We start from the raw sequence: 25,140 nt of genomic DNA on the forward strand, positions 1-25,140 counted from the left end.
GGACTAAAAAGAAGACTAAAGCAGGACTTAAGTAGGACTAAACTAGGATTTATAAGTATAACAGCACCAAAACAGAACTAAACCAAGACAAGATTTAAGTAGGACTATACCAGGACTAAACCAGGACCAAAGTAGGACTAAAACATACCATACAGCAGGACTAAACCAGGTCTAAACCAGGATTTAAGTAGGACTAAAGGAAAACCAAAAAGGACTTGAGTAAGACTAATAGGATTTATGATTATAAAAAACCCAAAACAGAACTAAACCAGGATTTAAGCAGGACTAAGCTAGGATTTATGATTATAACCGGACCAAAATAAAACTAAACCCAGACAGGATTTAAGTAGGACTATACCGGGACTAAACCAGGACCAAAGTAGGACTAAAAAGTACTATACAGCAGACTAAACCAGGACTAAACTCATATTTAAAAGTGCACTGTGTAAATTTCTTGAACTCAGACTATCTTAAAACAGTTTTGCTCGTTACTACTACTGTGTGCATTGGGTCACCACAGTAACTGCTGAATATTGCACCATAGACATACATGCAGAACCCGCATGTAGACCCAATCAGACGAGATTGTTGTGAAGACCCAAAAGTATCTGACATTCTTGGACTTGTTTTCTCAGGTTTCTATGGGTCAGTGGATACACACACACACACACACCACACACACACACACACGACACACACCTCCTACAGACAGCTTGAGAAAGAGCTATAGAACCGTTGTAAATGAAAACAAACAGATGAATTGAAATGACTGGAGCTTTTGGTTAAGTGTAATTCAGAGGTGCTTAAACACTTTCTGAATAGAGCCATAAGAGCCACTCCAGAACCCGACCTCCATCACCGTGATTACAGCTGGCCTCTCCACAGCTCCGAGCCGGCACACAGACAAAGAGGCTGAAGGAGAGGTTGAATGGGAGCTTATGTGAGGGTCATTTACTGTGAAAAAGGTGATGTATCAGGCTTCTTTAAGTGAAATTAATATGATTCATTTCAGAGGCGGTTTAGAAGTTAATTATGTGAATACAGTTACAGTTTTGTATGTAAAATGATTTCATATTTAGTTTTATATTTACTTGATTTTATTTAAAGGTACAGCATGTAACTTTCTGAAGGTGGAACATCAACTGCACGATCTTATGGAAATAGAAAGTTAAAACTACACTTTTGAAACATTACTCCAAACTGAGGAAGAGTACAGTCATGGAAATAAGCAGGTCAAATAAGAGTCAGGTTTGTGGAGATGCAAGCCTACTCACAGTAAGGATGTTTTTCAGTGCAATAAACAAAACTAAAATGAAAAAAGGAAAAAGAAAACTCAATTTTGTTGGCTTAAAAAGTGACGTAATGGAGCTTTAAATAATATTATAGGTAATACTAACCATGCATTATTTATGCCTCTACTGGTTTTTAAAGGGACAGTTCAGAATTTTGGACATAGGACCTAATTTCTTAGTGAGCCAGAGTGTTGGAGACGTGTGGAGACACTTTTTGAAATATTCCATCCAGTCCTTGTATTTGCAGAGGTCGCTGGTGCTAGGCTAGTGCATGTCAATGGCCATAGTTAGCCTGCCACTAAAAACAGTGTTTCTCACTCCACAAAACACCTGAAGCAAATCTATTATTACACCAGACTGTCCATGTAAATGTCTGTGTTGATAGAATAATTTTAAAAGTAAAACCAACTTTGCATTTGAAGGAGTTAAGCGTGAGCAACAGCAAAGAGTTGTACTTCCTGATAGAAAGTTTGGCAGCGGCGGACTGATATATGAGAAAATAGTCCCTCAACATGCAACGATTCATGCAATGCAAGGTTAGTTTTATTTCAAACATCATTCTGTCAACACAGACATTCACATGGACAGTCTGGTGTAATAATAGATTTGTTTCTGGTGTTTTGTGGAGTGGGTAAGACTGTTTTTAGTGGCAGGAGAACTATGGCCATTGACATGCACTAGCCTAGCACCAGTGACCTCTGCAAATACAAGGACTGGATGGAATATTTTAAAAAGCATCTCTACACGTGTCCAACACTCTGGCTCACTAGGAAATAAGGTCCTATGTCCAACATTCCGAACTGTCCATTTAAATATTGCCTGGAAAGTCCATTCTGATATCTCTTTGTATTTTTATTCAGAGGGATCAGTCTGGTCACCACTCCCTCCATCGTGTCTCGAGCCACGACCATCCAATCAGATTTGTTTATTTCAGTGATGCATGTGAAACAAAGGAGCTCATTGGTCACCTTTCATTTTGAACAAACTCACATTTCTTTCACCTCAGATGAACAGAGTTTAGTGCTTTGCTTATTGACTCTTCAGAAGTCTGTTTTTCAATCATATGTCATTTTTGTTTCTTTATTTTTTTTTTCCTCGTAAACAGCCATGTTTGTTTTGATATAGACGGACCATGCTTATCCCTGATTGGCTAATCCATCTGTCAATCACACCCATCCAAACTCAGGGAGATTCACCAAGGACCAGACTTACAGCTTTGTTAAGTATCGACGCTTCTCACATTGGCATTTGTATTTCATATTTTAGAAATTAAAATAATGTTTATAATTGGAAAACACACTTTAAAAGCACAACCCCATTTCACTAAAATGTGAGTGAGAGCGCCCTCTGCTGACAAGAGACATTATCCAAAGAAATAACCAAAAATCTACCATTAAAATGAAACCATTTCCAACCATTAGAAATGCGGTCAGCATGCTGGTATATTTATATCTTTGTAGTCAACGCAGTGTGAGTGCAAAATACAACCCCAGGAAACATAACACAGAATCCACACTCAAAATAATTGGCGTGTTCGTAAAAGCAATGGTAAAAATGGCTTATAAATGTGTTATGAATACTTTAAATGTTTATTTTAATCCTGGTTTCATGATATTATAGTACTAGTTTGTTTGGAAAAAAAAAAAAAAAAAAAGTGGTCCCTTTCCTTGCGCCCTCTCACTGTCTGCCCTCGCTCCTGTGTGAGTGAGTCAGACAGAGCTCCCTGATGCTCTGGGGTGATATGGGACCCCTGTGTGAGTGAGTGAGATGCTGTAGCTCATTGTTTCCCAAGGACTGGGTCGTGACCCTCATATGGGTCGCAAGAGATTTTTTTTTGGGGTCGCCCTGTCATGATCTGCGTGTAAGGCTGCAGTATACATTTCTGACACGTGACAGAGCGAGAGAATCTCCTGTCCTCAGCAGGGTCAGTATTTCTCTGCTTATTCCTTTCACTACTACATATATGTGTCAGTTGGGATTTTCTGTGCTCACAAATATAAAGACAAAGCACAGAAACAAACCGAATGCTGCTCCTGATCTGCTGCGGTCTCCTCCTGCACCCAGACTGGAACACACTACAAAAACACAGACAGGCCCACATATCTCATTAGAAATGTTGAAATGTTAAGACATGTTTTGTATAATTTCTAATTATTTTATTGACTATTTTGTTCCAGTATTGATAAATAAAGATAGATAAAGAAATTGGCTACATTTAATGTCCACATAGGCGACTTAGGCCCCATCCACACTAGTATGTATTCAAATCATTTTCATTGTGAATGCAGTGTTCTTCCACATAAATCTGATGGAAAACGGCTCCAGAGATGGAATGATCTCACAAATTCATTTGAGTACGGATCTGTGTGGCACTGTGTGGACACCTGAAAATGCTGATACACTGACTCAGGAGCTCTAGTTGTCGTCCTTATTGGACCACGTCACTGTGACTTGTGCCTTCCGGATTCACTGGGTTTGTGACATTGATCATGTGACGCTGTTGTGGAAAACAGTTTAAACAAACCATAGAAAAAAGAGAAACAGCAGAGCTAGAACTACTTGCTAGAAGGCCGTGGAAAAAGAGGAACAACCTTGGATGTCTCTGCTCTCTCTCATGCTGCAGTTCGTGCAGTTCACTGACGCACTTCTCAGAATTGTTACGACATACATGGCGAGAAGGAGACAGATTCTCCAAGCCATCTCCGATATGAACACCCAGCACCTGCGGCAACCAAGTCGTACATGGACACAGAGAGGACGTGTCTGGATGCAAATCGTTTCCAATACGGTGATACAGTGATTAGTTTCAGTGTAAACATAACCTTATGGATCCTTTTATTGCTGCTTCAGTGACTGTTTTTCATTATTTCAAACTTGAGTAACACTAATTGTTCAGAGACACGATCACTCAGTCAACAATAGAATTAATTAATGTTCAAATCCACCTTTAATTTATGATTTACAAACAATGTCTATTGACTTGGGTCGTGAAGGTTTGTGACTTTTAAAATATGTTTGGGAAACACTGCTGTATCTGATCTGGGACCCTGTGTGAGCGAGCGAGGTGCTGTGGCGTGATCTGGGACCCCGTGTAGCCTGAGACAATGTACTCTGTCCCAGTTAACAGAAGCACAGCTGTTCCCTGCACTTAAATGAGAAGAAGCAGCCTTTAACATTTACTCTGCACTATTTTAGATTTAATTAAACGTCCCAAATGACACTACACTGACTCATGCTAAACTGACCTTTTAAATGCGAGAGATTTTTACCTCATCAAAAATATACATAGAGTTATGTCTTTGAAAAAAACTGAAGTTTGAGTAATCTTGCATTTTAGGCAGCTGTTTTATGGAAACACTTATTTTTAATGGTCTGTCTGTCTGGCTCCTTAGTCTCCAAAAAGTTCTACTCTGTGTTTTTAAAGAAATATTATTGTGCTCTATTACAACTGCACTGTCTGGCAAGTTCACAATGATAAGTGTTTTTTTTTTTTATATATATACACAAGGTTATCAACCTGGACACCTCTCCCTCTGTTGTGTCTCTGGCATGGCTCAAACATGGCCGTCCAATCAGATTTGTTTATTTCTGTGATGCACATGAAGAGAAGGAGCTGACTGGTCGCCCATCACTTTGAACAAAATCACATTTCTCTTACCTCAGATGAACAGAGTTTAGCGTGATGTTTTTCAATGTTAATACTGATTTAGTCCTTGTTTGGTCCTACTTTTGTCCTACTTTGGTCTAATTTTAGTCCTGTATAGTCAGGGAATTGATCTGTCACAGGCAAAGCACCAGTGAGTTAATGAGCAGTTTAGTTCTGATTTAGTCCTGCGTTAGTCCTGGTTTTATCTTGGCCGTGTACTAAATCCTGGTTTAGACCTTTTGTCTGATCTATTCTATTTTACTTCTATTTTAGTCCTGTTTTATCCTTGGTTTAGTCCTAGTTAAACCAGTTTTAGTCTTAGTAGTGTCCTAAATCCTGGTTTAGTTGTAGTTTAGCCCTTCTATGGTTCTAATGGAATCATGGTTTATTATTGTTTAGATCAGATTTAGTCCTGGTTAGTCCTACTTAAGCCCTAGTTTAGTCCTGTACATTGGGCCTGGTTTAGTATTTGTATAGTCCTATTTCGACTGGCTTTAGTACTGGTTTAGTTTTGCATTAGTCCTATATACATAAAATAGTAATTGCAGACAGGACATAAGTTTTTCTCGTTCAGAACCAGAACCAGAAAAAGTTTAGAATGGCAGCTTTTTGTTTATTTCTGCGACACACATGAAAAGAAGGAGCTGCACCCATCACTTTGAACAAAATCACATTTCTCTCACCTCAGATGAACAGAGTTTAGTGCGATGTTTTTCCATTTTTTATTTATTTATTTTTTCATTATATTTTCCTCATAAGCAGCCATATTTGCTTTGATAAGGATGAACCAAACATGTATCTGATTGCCTATTCCAACTGTCACTCACAGCCATCTGTAAAGCTGCTGTAAATGGTGAAATGGGCGACAGTAGTTCAGTTGGTAGAGCCTTTGTCTGAATGTTCAAATCCCGCTCTCGACATCAACATCATTGGTTGAGTGGTCGGATCCACTGCCCCACAGGTTGGTGGTTTGATTCCAGCTTCCACAGATGAATGCTGCCATTTTGTCCTTAGGCATGACACTTAACCCACCTTGCCTAGTGTTTGCGTCCACAGGTGTGTGAATGAGTCTGTGATTCCTGTTAGCAATTTCAACACTATGGCTTTAAGTGTTTACTGATAGTCGATATCAGCCAATACCAGTGCAGGGACTAAAAATATACTTTATTTTCCAAAAAACAAAAATAAAGTAGGTCACTGTAATGCAGCTGGTGTTTATCCCTCAAGTAAGTACAAAACAACTTTGTATAGTTAAGAGTATTATGAGACTTTCTGGATCAACCACAACCATTAGTATACACAGTATGCACAACCAAGATATCGGCAGAACCAATATTTTTTGGGTTGATGCAGATATTCTGTTCTATATTAGGGGTCACGGTTTGGTATGTACCTCGGTTTTTTGAGGTCACAGTTTGGTTCATTTTCGGTACAGTTTGGGAACAAAATGCAAAACTATTTGTGTGTTGTTTATGTGTGCGTTTATTAAACCAACAATTTATTTAAAACATTATACAAACGGGAAAATGAAATAAGTGCTACGTGCTGCTCGGTAATAGGAATAAGTTAAATGAAAATATTCTCAAATAAGCAACTCATTTATGAAATATTATAAAAAATAAATTCCCTGTAAACAAAACTTTTCAAAAAGTAAAGCACAGCAATAACAGTTCTAGCATGAAGTTTTACTCAGTCTTCATATTTTTTGGGCAGAAAAAAAAAAATAAAAAAATAGTCAAAACCACATTGTCTGCAGTAAGTGCAGATCTGCTGCAGTTACAACGTCCCCAGCGGGTGAAAATAATAGAGGTCACAGGCGGAGAGCAAAAGGTGAAAGTGAAGACTGTATGACGTACATAGTTTTGTGAGGATTCACATGGTTTGGAGGGACGTAGTCAAGACGGGGGGCAATTGTTGTCAAGGTGTTCACCCTAACTATAAAGCGCTGCGGGAAACACTGCCACTCCAATCAGGGACGAATTCCCTCGTGGATATTAAGGAGCTGAGCCTCTGTGTAGCTGCACATGTAGTGGTGGAATGTAAACACACACAAATTGCGTGAACTCACTCATGCACAGCCCTGCACCGACCCGAATGTCCTGTACTGAAATGGTTCGGCACGAATACATGTGCCATTACACCCCTAGTAACGATGCATCCTGAAGTAATATGCAAAACACATAAGGGAGTCAGTAAAGATGTTTTTCAGTGCAGTAAATTATCAAAAATTGAGAACGAAAGCATTCTATTTTAGTTTTTGTTTTTTCGCCCAAAAAAAAAAAAAAAAAAAAAAAAACTTGTATACTGGGACTTTAAGTGATGTTTAATGAAATCAAACATAGCACTAAATGGACTAACAACATTTTATTTAATCCATACATTTCCCTTGTATGTTTTATCACCCCATGTCATATTTCCGACCGTCTTTGATCACATCTGTTCCTCGCATCTTCGTTTGAGCTCCAATCACGTCTTAATTAATATCCGCGCACGCACCGGACTCACGCGGCGCTGTTGTGAAGCCTGTCCCTTCCATTAGCCCAGACCACACTTATCTCCTCATCAAATTAGTCACTTAATCGCGGGCCTCCCCTGACGAACCCCGTGAAAAAAGCGTGCTAGCTGGAGGGCCTGCGTGGAGATGGCTCGGGCCTGCTTCATTACGATATGAATTTTTAAATAAGCAAAGCGCGCCTGTCACTGCTCGGGCTTTGAACTGGGGAGACGGGTGAAGTTGGCTTTGACATGTTTCCCCGTGAGCGAGTGAGTGAGCGCCGCGTTGTCGTGGTGACGCGGAGGGGGACTACGGAAGCCTGGAGGCCACACTGCGATTGGCCGTCAGGGGATTGAACTGTCACTGGCAAAGCGCCGAACTAAGACGGAGGTAATTACTGCGCGGCTATGGGTCTGCCTGGTTTAGTCTGGGCTTAGTCCTGGTTTAGTCTTACTTTAGTCCTGGTTTAGTCTGGGTTTAGTCCTGGTTTAGTCCTGCATGGTTTAGTCTTACTTTAGTCCTGGTTTGGTCCTACTTTATTTCTGAGTAGTCCTATAAGGGATTGGACTGTCAGGCAAAGCACAATTCTTAGGAGTTAATAATTTCGTGGCTCTGGTTTAGTCCTGGTTTAGCCCTGGTTTGCTTCTGATTTAGTCCTGGTTTAGATCGTGTTTGGTCCTATTTTTGTCCTATTTTGGTCTAATTTTAGTCCTGTTTAGTCCTACAGGGGATTGATCTGTCATAGGCAAAGCACCAATAAGTTAATTAGTGGTTTATTTCTGATTAAGTCCTGAGTTAGTCCTGATTTAGTCCTAGTTTAGTCCTGGTTTTATCTTGGTCGTGTGCTAAATCCTGGTTTAGATCTTTAGTCAGAGTTATTCTACTTTATCTTAGTTCTACTTTAGTTCTGCTTTATCCTGGTTAGTCCTACTTTAGTCTTGGTTTAGTTCTGGTTTAGTCTTGGTATGGCCCTAGTTAGACCAGCTTTAGTCTTGGTATTGTCCCAAATCCTGGTTTAGTTATAGTTTCGAACAGATTTTGTCCTGGTTAGTTGTACTTTAGTCCTAGTTTAGTCCTGTACATTGGTCCTGGTTTAGTCTTTGTTAATGTTGGTTTAGTTCTGGTTTAGTCTCGGTATGGTCCTAGTTAGTCAAGCTTTGGTCTTGGTATTATCCTAAATCCTGGTTTAGTTCCAGTTTAGACAAGATTTTATCCAGATTAATCCTACTTTAGTCTTGGTTTAGTCCTAGTTAGACCAGCTTTAGTCTTGGTATTGTTCCATATCCTGGTTTAGTTCTAGTTTTGCCCTCTATGTTCCTAATGAAATCATGGTTTATTATTTAGTTTAGTTTAGACCAGATTTAGTCCTGGTTAGTCCTACTTTAGCCCTAGTTTAGTCCTGTACATTGGTCCTGGCTTAGGCTTTGTCTAGTCCTCTTTTATCCTGGTTAGTCCTACTTTAGTCTTGGTTTAGTCCTAGTTAGACCAGCTTTAGTCTTTCTAGTGTCCTAAATCCTGGTTTAGTTCTAGTTTAGCCCTCTGTGGTCCTAATGAAATCATCATTTATTATTGTTTAGACCAGATTTAGTCCTGGTTAGTCCTACTTTAGTCCCAGTTTAGTCCTGTACATTGGTCCTCATTTAGTCTTTGTATAGTCCTATTTCGACCAAATTTCATCCTATTTTTCCTGTTTCACACTGGTTTTCTGCATTAGTCCTACACGCATAAAAATAATAACTAATAAAATAACAGTAATTACAGAGGGACATCTATTTTTGTCATTCAGAACCTGAACTTTGATAGAAGTCATAAAAGCTGTGTCAAATGGCAGTGTCTGTGCTCACATCTGATCTGTGCTCCATTAGCCTCATGTGGCTGTATCTGAAGCCGCTCGTGATGAATGACAAAGGAAATAGAAAAATCTACACTCCAGATTCACAAATGTCTTTTCATTTTGGGCACATCTGTCTCGGCTCACATCTCTGACACATCTGCGGGATATTTGTCAAAACTGGACAAAACTAAACTGACAAATATCAGAGAGAGTATCAGATGTGTCCCAGCTGGTCTGGGCTTCATAAACACCAGGAGCATGTGACTTTTAAAGTCAGTGATTCAGGTGGAAAACCAAAACGCACATTAGATAAAACTACAGCATTTGAAATCTTTGAAACTAGGCCAGAAAAGTTACAGGGAGAACCAACGTCAAAATGAGAGGGAGGTGCACTAGTCACTGGCTAGTTTCCACATGGTTCTCATCCAACATCATCTCTGATTGGACGAAACCAAAAACGATACCAAATATTAAACCAAATATGATACCAAATATGAAACTAAATATGAAACCAAATATGATACCAAATACAATACCAAACATGATACCAAATACGATACCAAATATGAAAAAAAATATGAAACCAAATATGATACCACAATATATAAAATACGATACCAAATATGATACCAATATGATACCAAATACGATACCAAACATGATACTAAATACGATACCAAATACGAAACCAAATATGAAACCAAATATGAAACCAAATATGATACCAATATAGTACCAAATATGAAAACAAATACGATACCAACTATGATACCAACTATATATGATACCAAATATGATTAAACTGGTCTTTGATAATTTGTGCTTATAAACATTTGAGAAGGATGAAATTTCCTGTTTTACCCTGGCTCACACAGCATGGATATGTGAAGCTCTATTTTGGTAAAGTGCGTGCATCTGTGCCGCCATCTTTGTTTTGGTTTGTTTGCTTGACACAGTGCTGTCTTGTGATTGGGCTGAACCTCTAGGGGCCCAATCACAACAGCGGGAACCGGGCCAGATGGATTCTCATGAGTTTGTGAACTCACAAATTTTATTTTGTGTTGCCCTTAAGACATTATTGTTCCTTTAATAAAAATGTTCATGTTTTTCATGTTTTTAAAACTGTGTTAAAACTCTCAGATGGGTTACCTTGGTGGTTTAGAGCCGGGGTCCCCAAAGCTCAGGCTGTGGACCGTTACTGGGCCGTGGGTCATTTGTCACCAGGCTGCGAATGTGTGAACCCCTCTTCCCAAACGCTGAGTGGACTGGACCTCTTCCTGTGTTTCCTGCACCTCTAAACTGGAACTAAAATCAGGTCTAAACCAGGTCTAAACCAGGACTAAAGCAGAACTAAAATCAGGTCTAAACTAGGACTAAAATCTGGTTTAAACCAGGTCTAAACTAGAACTAAACCAGAACTAAAACCAGGACTAAACCAGAACTAAAATCAGGTCTAAACTAGGACTAAAATCAGGTCTAAACCAGGTCTAAACTAGAACTACACCAGAACTAAACCAGGACTAAAACAGGATTTAACAAGGACTAAACCATGCGGTGTCTCCTTCCGTACGCTGCGTGGACCATGCCTGCTCCCATACGCCGAGTCTTCTCACATACGCCGCATGGACAACTGTGCCTCCTCCTATTTGCCACCAGTCTGGGAAAATATTGTCCCAAAAAGAAGAAAGAGCCCGTCTCGGTCCACAAAAAATTGCCTGACATAAAACCAGTCCGAGCTGCAAAAAAGTTCGGGGACCACTCCTTTCGAGGTATTTTTCAGATGTATTTCATTGTATTTATGGTTTGAACTAAGAAAAACAATAGGGGAATGATGCCACTTCTGGTTCTGCGGTTTCTGGTTTCCATTGTAGACAGGCTGCATGTGTACTAAACATAAACATTTTTCTGTTACAAAATGGCTATATAACGTTTTATATAAGATGAATGTACTTTGTTTTTGTGTCACAATCGTCTCAGATTCTAAGAGCAATGTTGTTTTATGTTACAGTTTTCACCATCTGAAGAGGATAATTAAAGTACAAAAACTTCTCCCATGGTTCTTCTTCAATGGTTTAACTCAGTGTTACATCGAGGACGTTTTGAGAAATATAAGATTGTGCTTTAAAGCATAATCTTAAATCATAATCAGGTTAAACAATGTTGAATTCACCATTTAGGAAGATCACACCTAATGACTCAGTTTATAACACAAATAATCTTTCTCTCCTAGACAATAATGCTGCTTAAAATACAGCAACAATAACAAAAAAACACGGTAATGGAATCATCACCTACCACCTACATCTAAACCTTCCACAAGCGAGACATTATTTCTAACTTCAAGTCTCTCCATGCTTCATATATCCATATATTTCTGCAGCCCAGAGCAGCCCAGCCCGAACGAGTCTCAGAAAATCCTGGTGTGACTTTTTCTTTGAGCCGAGGTTGCCATTGGTATGCACCGGACGGCAGCCGCCCATTCACCGCAGGAATACCAGGGGAGATCATACCCTTCCTCTCCACACCGCTGGACTCTCCCTCCTCCGTAAATAGAGCACCAGGGACCGAGCTGCAGAGCTGTGCCCGGAATGAGTGACTGGAGAGCGGCCGGACGCGCTGTAATCTCCCCCCTATGTGAAGGCCCTCCGCTGGGACCTCTGGGATCCGCCGGAGGAGATGTGTTGAGCTGATTGTCAAGGCGCCGTGGGCAGTAGCCAGGGCATGCACGCTACACCAGAGCTAAAGCTAACGCCTGACAAGAAGTACAGAAGTATAGAAGTATAGAAGTAGAGAGGATGTACAGAGGGAGTATACAGGGGTATAGAGGAAGTACAGAAGTATAGAAGTACAGAAGTATAGAAGTATAGAAGTAGAGAGGAATTACAGAGGAAGTATACAGGGGTATAGAGGAAGTACAGAAGAAGAGGATATAGAGGAAGATAAGTATAGAGGAGTATAGAGAAGTAGAATATATAAGAGGAAGTACAGAAGAGGAAGTATATAGAGGAAGTACAGAAGGAAGTATCTAGTGGGTATAGAGGAAGTTCAGATAGGGTAGTTTAGAAGGAAGTATAGGGGGTATAGAGGAAGTATAAATGAAGTATAGAGAGAAGAAAGAGGAAGTAAAGAGGGGGTATAGAGGAAATACAGAGGTAGTATAGAGGAAGTTTAAAGGAAGGATAGAGAGAGGAAAAAGGAAGTATAGAGGAAGTACAGAGGGAGTATAGAGGGGGTATAGAGGAAGTACAGAGGGAGTATAGAGGAGGTATAGAGGGAGTATAAAGGAAGAACAGATGAAGTATCTAGGGGGCATAGAGGAAGTACAGAGGTGGTATAGAGGGGGTATAGAGGAAGTATACAGGAAGTATAGAGGGAGTATAGAGGAAATACAGAGGAAGTATAGAGGAAATACAGAGGAAGTATAGAGGAAGTACATAGGTAGTATAGAGGAAGTTTAAAGGAAGTATAGAGAGAGTATAGAGGAAGTACAGAAGAAGTATAGAGGGAGTACAGAGGAAGTATCTAGTGGGTATAGAGGAAGTTCAGAGGTAGTATAGAGGAGGTATAGAGGAAGTTTAAAGGAAGTATAGGGGGGTATAGAGGAAGTATAAAGGAAGTATAGAGAGAAGAAAGAGGAAGTATAGAGGGGGTATAGAGGAAGTACAGAGGTAGTATAGAGGAAGTTTAAAGGAAGTATAGAGAGAGGAAAAAGGAAGTATAGAGGAAGTACAGAGGTAGTATAGAGGGGGTGTAGAGGAAATACAGAGGTAGTATAGAGGAAGTACAGAGGTAGTATAGAGGAAATACAGAGGTAGTATAGAGGAAGTACAGAGGTAGTATAGAGGAAGTACAGAGGTAGTATAGAGGAAGTGAGGTAGTATAGAGTGGGTATATAGGAAGTACAGAGGGAGTATAGACAAAGTATATAGAGAGTATAGAGGTGGTATAGAGGAAGTATAAAGGAGGTATAGAGGGAGTATACAGGAAGTATAGAGGAAGTATAGAGGGAGTGTAGAGGAGAGATGTGTTGAGCTGGTTGGTTAGGCACCGTGGGCAGTAGCCAGGACATGCACACTACAATGGCACTAAAGCCTGAGAGGAAGTGTAGAGAAAGTAAAAAAACAAGTATAGTGGGAGTATAGAGGAAGTACAGAGGGGGTGTATTCTGATGTAATATATTTCTTCCAAATTACCACATTTCAATTATTGTATTGAAACACCTTTGCACAATAACACAATATTAAATGTAATATTTAATATGCAAATTATATTATCCTATTATTAAATAACTAAATATAGTTCATGTGACATTTACTGAATGCAAATTGATATGGGAAACAGTTTCAAACTGACTGGATTTTTAGCTCAGTCTAGGTAGTCAGGAAGTACTGAAAGCTTTATTATTATTATATTATTATTAGCTTAGTCCAGGTTTAATCCCAGTTTCATCAAAATTTTTAGTATTATGTTGTAGTAGTATTAAGCCTCGATGTGCTCTTTAATGTATCATCCAATCATGAGCCTGTCCTCCACCTCTCCTCTGACACAGTCCCCTGATGTGTCCTATACCTCCCATTGATTTTAGTACAGCATATACATTCGTACACTCCTATACATCACATTTTAGTAGGTCTTAATGTTCACTTCATTTTGTGTTGTTGTGTAAGTCTGTTCCAGTATATAAACCCAGCCTTGATGTGCTCTTTACTGTATTAGAGAATCATCAGCCTGTCCTCCACCTCTCCCCTGACACAGTCTCCTGGTGTGTCCTACACCTCCCGTGGACTTTACTATGTCTTTCCCATACATTCCAATACATTCCCATTGACTCTCCAGGGGCTGAGCTGAGCGCGTGCATCCCTCTCATCAGGGTGTGTTGTTTTAATAAATCTGGGCTGCCATCTCTCGCTACATTAATTCTTTGGGCCCGGAGGCTTGTGTTGCCACTGGCAGCGATCTGCATGAGGCACTAAATGATGTGGGGCTCCCCCGGTGAGAGGCAGGGCTGCGGGACGCTCAGCCCGCCCACACTGCACCATCATCGGGGAGGACCAGAGCCAGCACTGGGCCCCTGGTACATACTAATGAGAGAGTAGTGTTGTCACAGAACTAGTTTCAAACACACTTTCAATACTAAGGAAGAGGGTTGATACTTGATGCCAATTCTGATTCCACAATGATAATTAAAACATTCTTTCTTTAGACAATAGAATGTGACTGTCAACATTAAAGAACACATATGCTTGAGTCTGCTATATACTCATAATCTATGACTTCTATGGATCATTATGTTAAAACTTGGACATTTTAAAACAGAATATTGATCAAAAACTAGTTCATAAAAGAAACAAGTTCACTAAAGGCCCTGTATATATATATATATATATATATATATATATATATATATATATATATATATATATATATATATATATATACCAGAATTTCCCTAAAACGCGAGCATATGCTGAACTACTGATGTTTTAGTTTTTTTTGTTTTTTTTTTTTTAATTTTGAGCCTATACATAGCGTATTTGTAACAAGTTGGACAGATACACAACATATTAGTAACTTAAAAAGAACTTTGTGACCTCGATGAGAACACTTCAGACCACAGGCTGTAAAGTTGTGAGTGTGATCGCGTCAGCTGTTTCCTGTCTGCAGTAAAACCACTCACTCTGAGACTCTTAAGTGTTCAAAAGATCAGAGCTCTGCACTTCTAGTTTAGATGCAAGACAAAGCTGTGGTAATATTATTTGTGAAACGTGGTGCAATACTTCAGATACAGAAAGATTGGTGATAAAGTACACAGGAATCTAATCTGCAGCTTCACATGGGCGCTGGACATCAACAAACACACGTGTGACTCTCGCCTTTTTACTTTCAAAGAACGAATCAAATGGATTAATAGCACAGCTTTGTCAACTGGGTGTCTATTTGTAGAAGACAAATTCTATGGATAATGCTGGGTGAATAATAAACTCTTCTCATTGAGCTGAAGCAATGAATTGATTGGTTATTTATTTCGGCTGTATGGTGTTCTCTGAAGATCGACTACATGACACTCTTTTTTAAAATGCAAATAACTGTTTCCCATGGCATTATACAGTAGCTACAAGTTAGAAACACATTCAGTAAGTTCTGTGGTCATTTGGAACATGTCAAATACGTCTGCATACATCAATATGTGTTGGAGGTAAGTTCAATATAAGTTACACACAGGTTCCAAGCACTCATAAATAATAGCTACGCTAGACATGATCTTAATGTATTTGGACTTATGAGTAACTTACTATTAACATGTGTGCACATGTGTTAACGATCGCATAACTTATGGCCCACATATGCAATACGTATAAGCACACGTTGACATCCATCGAGAAATTTTCAGCATGCTGAACATATTTGACAACTTTGCCGTATGTTGACGTATGCCAGCGTATGTCCAACTTATCGGAAATCATCAAAGTGAGACAGGGCCATAACTTCCATGTTAGAAAATGGTGGTACTCAAAGGGAGCTGACATTGCTGTAAACGTCATCATAACAGAGAGTCGGGAATTGTTGGCACCTCCTAATGAGTATCAGATTTATTTATTTATTTATTTTTTTATTTGTACCAAAATGACTTAGGCTGATTAGTATCTGATTTTCAATACTTTTAACAACCCTATAGAGTAAGCTGACAGATGACAGCCAATCACATGAGAGCATTCAGGCACATTGAGTTTGAACCCAGCAGCATGCAGTAAGTTACAGGTTTGTTTACTATAGGAGCTGTTCTCTGGAGAGGAGTTTTGGAATCACGATCCAAAAACAGTTCAAACCAAAGTCATTTCAAAGCAGCTCGCTTAGCTTCACTGCTACAGCATAGTTAGAGCAATAGACTCATTAAAATACTATGAAATCAGAATATTCAAAATTCAGGAACGGAGCTGACTGCAGGCAAATGTGAAATGCCTTTTTGGTTTTCACTGATTACCTGACATGAGATCTGAATGAAAATATTTTAAAACATTAGTCACAATTTTGCATTTCCAGTGTAGAAATGTTGGTTATTTTGTTTGTTTATTACGAATCAAATATTTTGTGCAGTTGGTGGTAAAAAAGAACATTTTTTTCTGTCAGTTTGAAACATCATTTAACAAAATAAAGGAGTTATGATTTATATTCATTAGACTAATTTTAAAAGTGCATTGCTGAATTTTTCTGGTGAAGGGTCTATCAAATGTGTGTCTCCATGGAGATGTTTTAGCTTTGCAGAGAATGTCCCATGGTATGACTAGCATTTGTTCATTAGTTTCTATTGCTCAAAAATACAATAATTCTCTATGTGAATAGGGTTGCCTCTCCACAGATCTGACCTGTAATTTAGCCAATAGTTGTCTTCCTTGATTGAGATAGATAAGTTTAATATGTACCGTGGATGTCCAAAGCATCTTCCATTTTGATACTTAACATTGTGTAACTTTTGTTTGGGGGTCTGTCAACTCCTTGTTTCTATGGAGATGTCATTGCTCTGCCCGGAATGTTCCGCAATATGACATTAAACAGCTCTACCTTACAGTCCCTGACAAAAGTCTTGTCACTTATCCATTTTGTAGAAACAAAAGCTTATAACCTGACTTTAAATTAATCGATTGGTTTTAGAAATGTCTCATATGAAGCTAAAACCCTCCCAAATTATGCTCAATAAACTAAAATAAATTTGCTTCACTGAAGAAAGATTGATCATTTAATGAACACAGAAAGGTCAGATTTTGGCAAGACAAAAGTTTTGTCGCCTACAGAAATTGAACAAATAATTTACTTCAAATACAAAAATATGTTGCATAACGTCAGTGAATGAAGTAGTGGTGCTGTGAGATCCATATTTAATATCTTGTATGACTTCCATGAGCTTGAAGGACACATCCATGCGGTTTGACAATGATTCACACAATTTGTTGATGAAGTCATCAGGAATAGTAAAGAAAGCGTCTTACATGCCTCCCAGAGTTCATCAAGATTCTTTGGTTTTGTCTTCCATGCTTCCTCTTTCATTCTACCCCAGACCTGCTCAATGATGTTCATGTCTGGTGACTGGGCTGGCCAGTCCTGGACCACCTTGATCTGCTTCGCCTTCAGAAACTCTGATGTAGAGATAGAAGTATGTGATGGAGCACCATCCTGCTGCAAAATGTGACCCCTTTTATGGTTGGGAATGTAAGAGGAGCTAATACTTCTTGATATTTTAGGCTATTGATATTTGCCTTCCACCCTACAAATGTCTCGTACACCCCCAGACTGGGTGGAACCCCAGACCATTAATTTTTCTGCCACCAAACTTAACTGTTTTCTGGGTGAATCTTGGATCCATGTGGCTCCAGTAGGTCTCCTGCAATATTTGCGGCGGCTGTGATGTAATTCAACTGAGGATTCATCTGAGAAATCCACCTTCTGCCACTTTTCCAGTGTCCATCCTTTTAGCAGGCTGTGGGCCTTGGCAAATGCCACACGGTTTTTTAATTGCCTTTTGTTTAGTGCTGGTTTCTGTGCACTGATTCGACCATGGAGGCCATTTCGAGACAGAATTCTACAAACTGTTGTGGTTGACACAGGGACTTGAGGTGACCAGGCCTGGTGGAGTCTGCTGCAGTGGAAAAGGGGCCTTGGATTTTCGAATCAACAAACGGTCCTCCCGAGCAGTTGTCTTGCGGGGTCCTGGGACCTGGGCTTGTCAAAAACATCTCCAGTCATTTCAGATCTTTTTCTTGTTCTTTGTACTTGAGCTGACACATTGAAGGTGTCACCACCTCAGCAGTGGATCTGGTCTTCAGCCTCTTGATAATTAAGGCTTTGGTCTCAGGGTGGATCTTAGGCATGTTGTCAGAGGTCAAGTTACAGTTGATGTGAAGGTCTGGTGTGCTGGGTTCTTTTTATACACAAACACTAACTGATTGATCAGTAACTGATCACAGGTGAGGCTGTAATCTAGGATTGGGTGCATCATATGACAAGGCCACAAGACTTTTGTCTTGCCAAAATCTGACCTTTCTGTGTTCATTAAATGATAAATCTTTCTTCAGTGAAGCAAATTTATTTTAGTATGTTGAGCATAATTTGGGAGGGTTTTAGTTTTCATATGAGACATTTCTAAAACCAATCGATTAATTTAAAGTCAGGTTATAAGCTTTTGTTTCTACAAAATGGATAAACGACAAGACTTTTGTCAGGGACTGTACATTTATTCAATTACAGGTGGTTTAATGTCTCAAAAACACCTTGAAACAAAACATTTTGACTGTGAGTTGGGTCACCTCTCCACAGATCTGACCTGTAATTTGGCCTGGTTTGGTCTCCATGAAGATAGAAAGGTTTAATGCCATAATGTGAAACATTCCAGATAAAGCAATAGCATCTCCACGACAAAAAAAGACAAGCAGGTGACGGACCCTTTAAAAATAATCACACCCATGGTCCTTCATGACAAAAATGTACATTGAAAAAGAACACCACAATATTTTTATGCAGTTCAGATGTATTTATTTACTTCTACTCTAATCATACATACCGAATATTATATAATATTTTTTAAATTTTAACCCTTTAAATGACAAGCAAATGTCTCAAATTTTGGTGCATGAAAAAAATGAAATAAACTGATTATTTCTATATTTTTCAAACCATTTTAATTTGTTTGTGTTGGGATTATCAGAGGCTGAGGATGTCATAAAATAATAAAATAAACACAGATTTTTACATTATTTTAGTTTTTGCACAAACTCAAATAATTACACCTGTGGTCCTTCATGACAAAAATCAAAAAGAATACCACAATAGTTTTATGCAGTACAGATTTCTGTTCAACTTTTTTATATTATTGTCTTAATTTACTTCTGCTCTAATCATACATACCAAATACCGTATTTTGCGCACCATAGGGCGCGCTCTTAATCCTCCAACCCCATCAAAAAACAACTTTGCACCCCACAATCCAGAGCACCTATACACGAATCCACTCGAGTGTCCCAGCACAACTTCAGTAAACTACAAAGCCACACCACCCGCAGCACACACAAACACACACAGAGCAGACAGCGACCGCACAGCGAAACACACCCACAGACACACTCATCACTCCACACCGACGAGGAACGGAACGGAGGAACGAACCGAAAAAGCAAGTGCAATGTGCCACTTCTACACACAACTGAACAACTGAGTCACTGTGAACACGCTGACAATCCGTTGGTCCCAGACACACCCTCCCTACACGCCACAACTGAACAAAGCCCAGAGTCACCGTGAACGCGCCAAACAAACAAAACCACTCACCCATCACACTGTTGTGTTTCCTTTAAAGTCCAGTGCGGTTTATTTGTGAAAAAAAGTTTGAAAATAGACCATGCAATAACAGTGCGCCTTATAATCCAGAGCACCTAATAGTGCGGAAAATACGGTACAAACATGTTTCTGTTGATATAACCTTGCAATGGAAGATACACAGTAAAAAGAAAAAAATATAAAAAAAAATTCTAATACACTAAAACAAAAATTTTGAAGAGTTTTCAACTCCAAAGAATGAAAAAATAATCAAAAAGTAAAAATACGCTGAGAAAGTTATGCCAGTAAAAAAAAAGAAAAAGCCATTTTGAACGGAAGTCAATGGGACAAAAATGTACCTAAGGATGACAGGTGTGACTATTTTGATTATAGATCGTTCAGTGAATGTGATTTTGAAATAAAACACATCAATTAAAACTTCATCACAAAATACACAAACTGGCCGATTTTGGTGCTATTTGGTGCAATACGGCCAAAGTTATGCTAAAAAGAAAAGTTGAGATGTACAAAAATGTACCAAGGGGTGTAGGAGGGTTAAGGGTTGTGCATTTTATTAAAGCTTTGGGCCTTGTTAACATTATGGTTGCTAGGTAACAGTTGTGGAATTACCAGGAAGTAAAACTATAAACGAAATACAAATAAAATAAATAAGATATATATATATATATATATATATATAAATATATATATATAAAAATAAATATATATATAAATATATATATATATATATATTAAAATAAATAATAAAAAAAAAAAACTAGACATGTTTTTAGTAAAATCTTAAATAATCATGTGAACTACTTTCAGTGAAATTCGTATTCTGACTTTTCATACGCACTTTAAGTAATTAATGCGAAACATGCGGCGTCCATGTCATTTCGTACAGAGCAGAACTCAGAGGTAAACAAACTGGCTTTAGCCCCATGAGACATTTAAAGTTCTGCAGTGACTTAATGAGCTCGGCCACTTCATTGGGAGATTTCGCTAAAACATGAGAGCGTGAGAGCGTCAACACACTTTTATTTTGGTCCATATTAAAAATACTTCCAGAAATGTCCAGGAATGACTCAGACTGAAAAAAGTTCATCTTACATATATATATATATATTTTTTAAACTATGCAAGTCCACCATCTACTTGTAACCATGGGGAATGTTTTTGCTTTTAGTGCAATGTTCCAGTTTGGTATTTAAAAGCTGTATTTTACGTTGCTTTCTGATCTATGTTCTAATGTAGTTTCCTCATCACAAACAGACCTGAGTTGTGTTTTGTTTCTTTCACACTTTTAACACACAAACCCTGCATGTTTAGGCTGAGTTCTTCTCTCAAACAGAAAACACCCTCATGATGTCATGTGGTAATACAGGAAGTGCTCCACTGTGTTTTTAAACTCCATACACCTTCTCTAGAATCATTTGGATTTGGACCATACTGTCCTACAAAGGAAAAAGGCAAAAACTGACAATGTTTCTGCCTTTTGTCTTTGCACGAATTCTTATTTTTGGCTCATGATACAAAGGCAGATACAGGAACTGACAAATAAGGGTCAAAGGTCAATTTTGAGCTCAATATTTTTCATGATATGTACTCACATAATAAAGGAGGTCTCAAATACAAACAAAATGACATGAATTCCCTTTTGACCAAACGTGATGTTACGGCGTTCTGCCTTTGTAGGGCAGAATAGACTGTATAAAAAAGCGGACTGAGTGTAAAGTCACCCATAGCGTTCAGCTCCAGTCAAGTGAAGCTGCCATCGCCACGGTTACAGGTGTGAATTTGGAGGCAGCCTTCATATTTGGAAATCACAGCATCCACAAGAGCCAATGATGACTGAGGTGATTAAGGCTACGTTTACACTGAAATGAAGCACGGCATCGCTGTAGTGGAAACGACTTCATCCAGACACATTGTTTCTGTGTCCACAATCCTTCTCTATCCACACAGCTTTGCTCATATTTGTTTATGTTTTACAGAAATGAAACTTAAAACTGCATGGCTCATTTGCATAAACTAAGCGCTCAAAAAACCAGCTCTCTATTGTGCGCTGATGTGGTTCAGCTTCTGTCGGATTAAAGGACACGACCCAATGGATTATATTTGTTCTTTCTGTGACAGAGGGATATTCTGCTGATGGTGAGTCTGTTCTGTGCTTCTAACACATTGAAGATGGTTCATGTGAAACTTTTCAGAGATTATACGTCTGCAGGTCGTACACACAGACCGTTTATATGAATGGACATATATTCTAGCCTCTTAGCGTTTTGGTGGTGAATTACTTACTTAGACCTATATCAGTGTATCAGCGTTTTCAGGCGTCCACACAGTGCCAGATCAAATCTGTACTGAATTTGTAGGAGCTGGCGACACCAGATCATTTCGTCTCTGGAGTCGTTTTCCATCGAATTAGTGTGGACGAACACTGCATTCACAGCGAAAACAACTCGAATACGTACAAGTGTGGGTGGGGCGAAATGTGCCCGCCCTTCTCACCGGAAAGCAGAAAGGAGGTTTACTTAGCAACGAAACGCACCAGCTGGCAATTAAACCTGTTGTTAACTCTAACGGGAGTGACCTCTGGGAATGAAGGCACCTGCTTGGTCCATTAGTTATGTTCAGATCTTGGTTTAGGAACAAAATAGAGAAATGAAAAATTCAGGATCATGTAGAGCAAGTTAATACGAACATTTAAGACCAAAATGACGAGGCTCACAGCAGCAGGTACAGAGAGAGGAGCCACAAGATCCGAATATAAGTCGCTGGAGCCAGAGTCAGAAGGAGCCGGAAGAGCCTCTTAGAGCACTTCCTGTTTGGAACACGGCAGATTGTCCGTTACCTATGTCCATTCACACTATATATACGGTCTATGATTCAGACTGAAAATTAACACTTCATGACATCACAAGGTCAAACTGAGCATTTTGATCTTTGGACATTTAGGCTACGTTCAGACTGCAGGGCTTAATGCTCAATTCAGATTTTTTTGTGAAATCCGATGTTTTTGCGAGGTCGTTCACATTTCGAATTAAATGCAACTTGTATGTGACTCCAGTTTGAACAGTAAACAGCCCAAAAGTGTCCCACATGTGCACTGGAGACACGACGACGTCAACCGCAGCGAGCGTGCTCTGTGTTTACGGAAGTTGTCCAAACATGGACGCGAACATTGAGATTTTAAAGTTGCTCTTGCACTGGAGCCAGAACATGAACAACTTACTTGTTTTAAAGAGGAGATTGAGAAGGAGAAGGACGAGGTTTTTGGCCGTGGTGTTTTGTGGGACAGCGGCAGCGACGTCCGTTGAAAGGAACGTGTGGATGTGGAGACGGAGCCAAGAGTGGTGAGTGGTGATGTGCTTCACTTCAGTGGCACGGAGTTCATTAACAATTTTCTCCTACTTCAGCGCAGAATAGTGACGTTTGTGTCTTGTTGATAATGTGTAGGTCGGATGAATGCACTTTGGCCGTTCACACTGAAGTCGCATGTCAAAAGATCGAATATGTATTGGTTTCAGGACCACATTTCGAATTTGAAGTCGCATTTGATCATCACATCAGATACAGGTCACATAGGGGCCAAAAAATAGGATTTGGGTCACTTCAGGCTGCAGTCTGAACACAGCCTTAGACAGTAACTCAAACATGTGAGAAAAAAAACAACAAAACAAAACAAAAAAACAGTGAGTAAGTTTTTGATATGATTATAACATGTCTTAAAGCTCACAGGAGTCAATTTTTTAAATTATTTTATTATAAGACCTTTAACTTAAATCTATCGCTATGGAGACAAGCCAAGTTGCAGGTCAGATCTGTGGAATGCCATGTCCAGTCACATTAAGAAAGCTTTTGTTTTTCCAAGTAAACACCAAACACTAAACAAGTAAACACCTCTAATGTGCTAAATACATGCTTTAATGCTGTACTGTGGGGCATTTCAGCAAACGCACTAACACTTCTCACCAGAAAGGTTCCACAGTACAGCTTTAAATCTGGTTAGGTTTTATTCAAATGATCTGGTTGCTTCACTATTAAAGAGGCCAGCCCATAGTAAAATCCTCTGGTGCTCTCAGCGGGGCTTGTTATAGGTTAAATAAATGAAACACATTGGTTTAAATGTAAGGTTACACAGTGATTTAGTCGAGCGCTGCGGCCGCCGTCTGCACACACGCAACACTGGAGCTGCAGAGGTCATTGGTGAGTATAAAATATGCATAACCTGGTGAAATGTAGTTATGGTAATGATGTGTGGAGACAATCACATGGTCCCATCCATCTTCTGCATTTAAACAGGAGCAGGGTGCAGAGGCAGCAGTAAACACAGATCACCTACCGCTCCCCAGACGCTTCCTCCAGCGGTTACATGCTAAAACTATCCCAGGCTATCCCAGAGACGTTAGAACGTGGAGAGGTAACACGAGCATGACTATATACGGAAACAAATACAAGACAAGACAACATTACAACACCAAAGAAGAACTAAAGAAGAACTAAACCAGGACTAAACAAGGACTAAGATTAGGTCCAAGCCGTGATCTAAACTACAAACTAGATCTAAACCCTATGTGCAAAGAAACGTTGAAACAATGTCTTTTTCAGGTCATGTTTGTACGTCCAGTCTCGTCCACTGAAGGTACAGACTGTGACGCCAGATGACATCTTTTTCCAACGTCTTCCAGACATCCAGCACTGATGTTTTTTTTTTTTTTTTCCAATTATGCAGAAAAGAGGAGACACTGTTTGTGTGAATGTTGGAGTTAGTTTGTGGATCACTCACCACTCAACCAATGGTGTTTTATGTGGAGAGCAGGATTCAAACCACCAACCTTTGGATCAGTGAACGAACACTCTACTAACTGAGCTACACTGCTACTCACCAGTGCCACAAATTGCATTTCCATATAAACAAACATACATAAATGTGTTAGTTAAACAGACAACTAGTAATAAATGTTTAATCACAAACAATCAAAATTAAGATTGATGAATAATATTGATATCAACAATGCTGATATTTGACATACATTGAAAAAAAAAAAAAAAAAGTATTATTATATTATATTGATTAATAACGTCATTTTTCTGCCTGTGTTAGACCCATGACGTCCAAAAAAGTCACCTAGTCCATGGTTCAAATGTTAAACTGGATCCGTGTATCATTCGTTCATTTGTTTTTCAAAACCAAAGATAAGAAAATGAAAAAAACAACTATTTTCTTCATTATTTGTCCCCAAAACCAAAACGAAAAAAAAAAAAAAAAAACGGATAATAGTTGTTTTTTCATTTTCTTATTTTTGGTTTTATTTTGAAAAATGAATGAACAAATGATACACAGATTCTTGACGTCCAAGTGGGGTCATTGTTAGACATCCAAATAATGGACACAATTTGCACATAATTTTTTTGTCCAGAATTGGTCTTGGACAGACAGACGCAACATAAACATGATCTGCACATCCATGAGACGTCTAATGTTTAGTAGGAAACTCAGGACTGAAATACTTTAAGATTTTTGAGTCCCTGGACCATAAACTACTAACTGCTACTACTAGAG

Source organism: Boleophthalmus pectinirostris, unplaced genomic scaffold (genome assembly GCF_026225935.1).
Source record: "Boleophthalmus pectinirostris isolate CB_2022bp ecotype Guang Dong unplaced genomic scaffold, ASM2622593v1 HiC_scaffold_17, whole genome shotgun sequence".
NCBI lineage: Eukaryota > Metazoa > Chordata > Actinopteri > Gobiiformes > Gobiidae > Boleophthalmus > Boleophthalmus pectinirostris.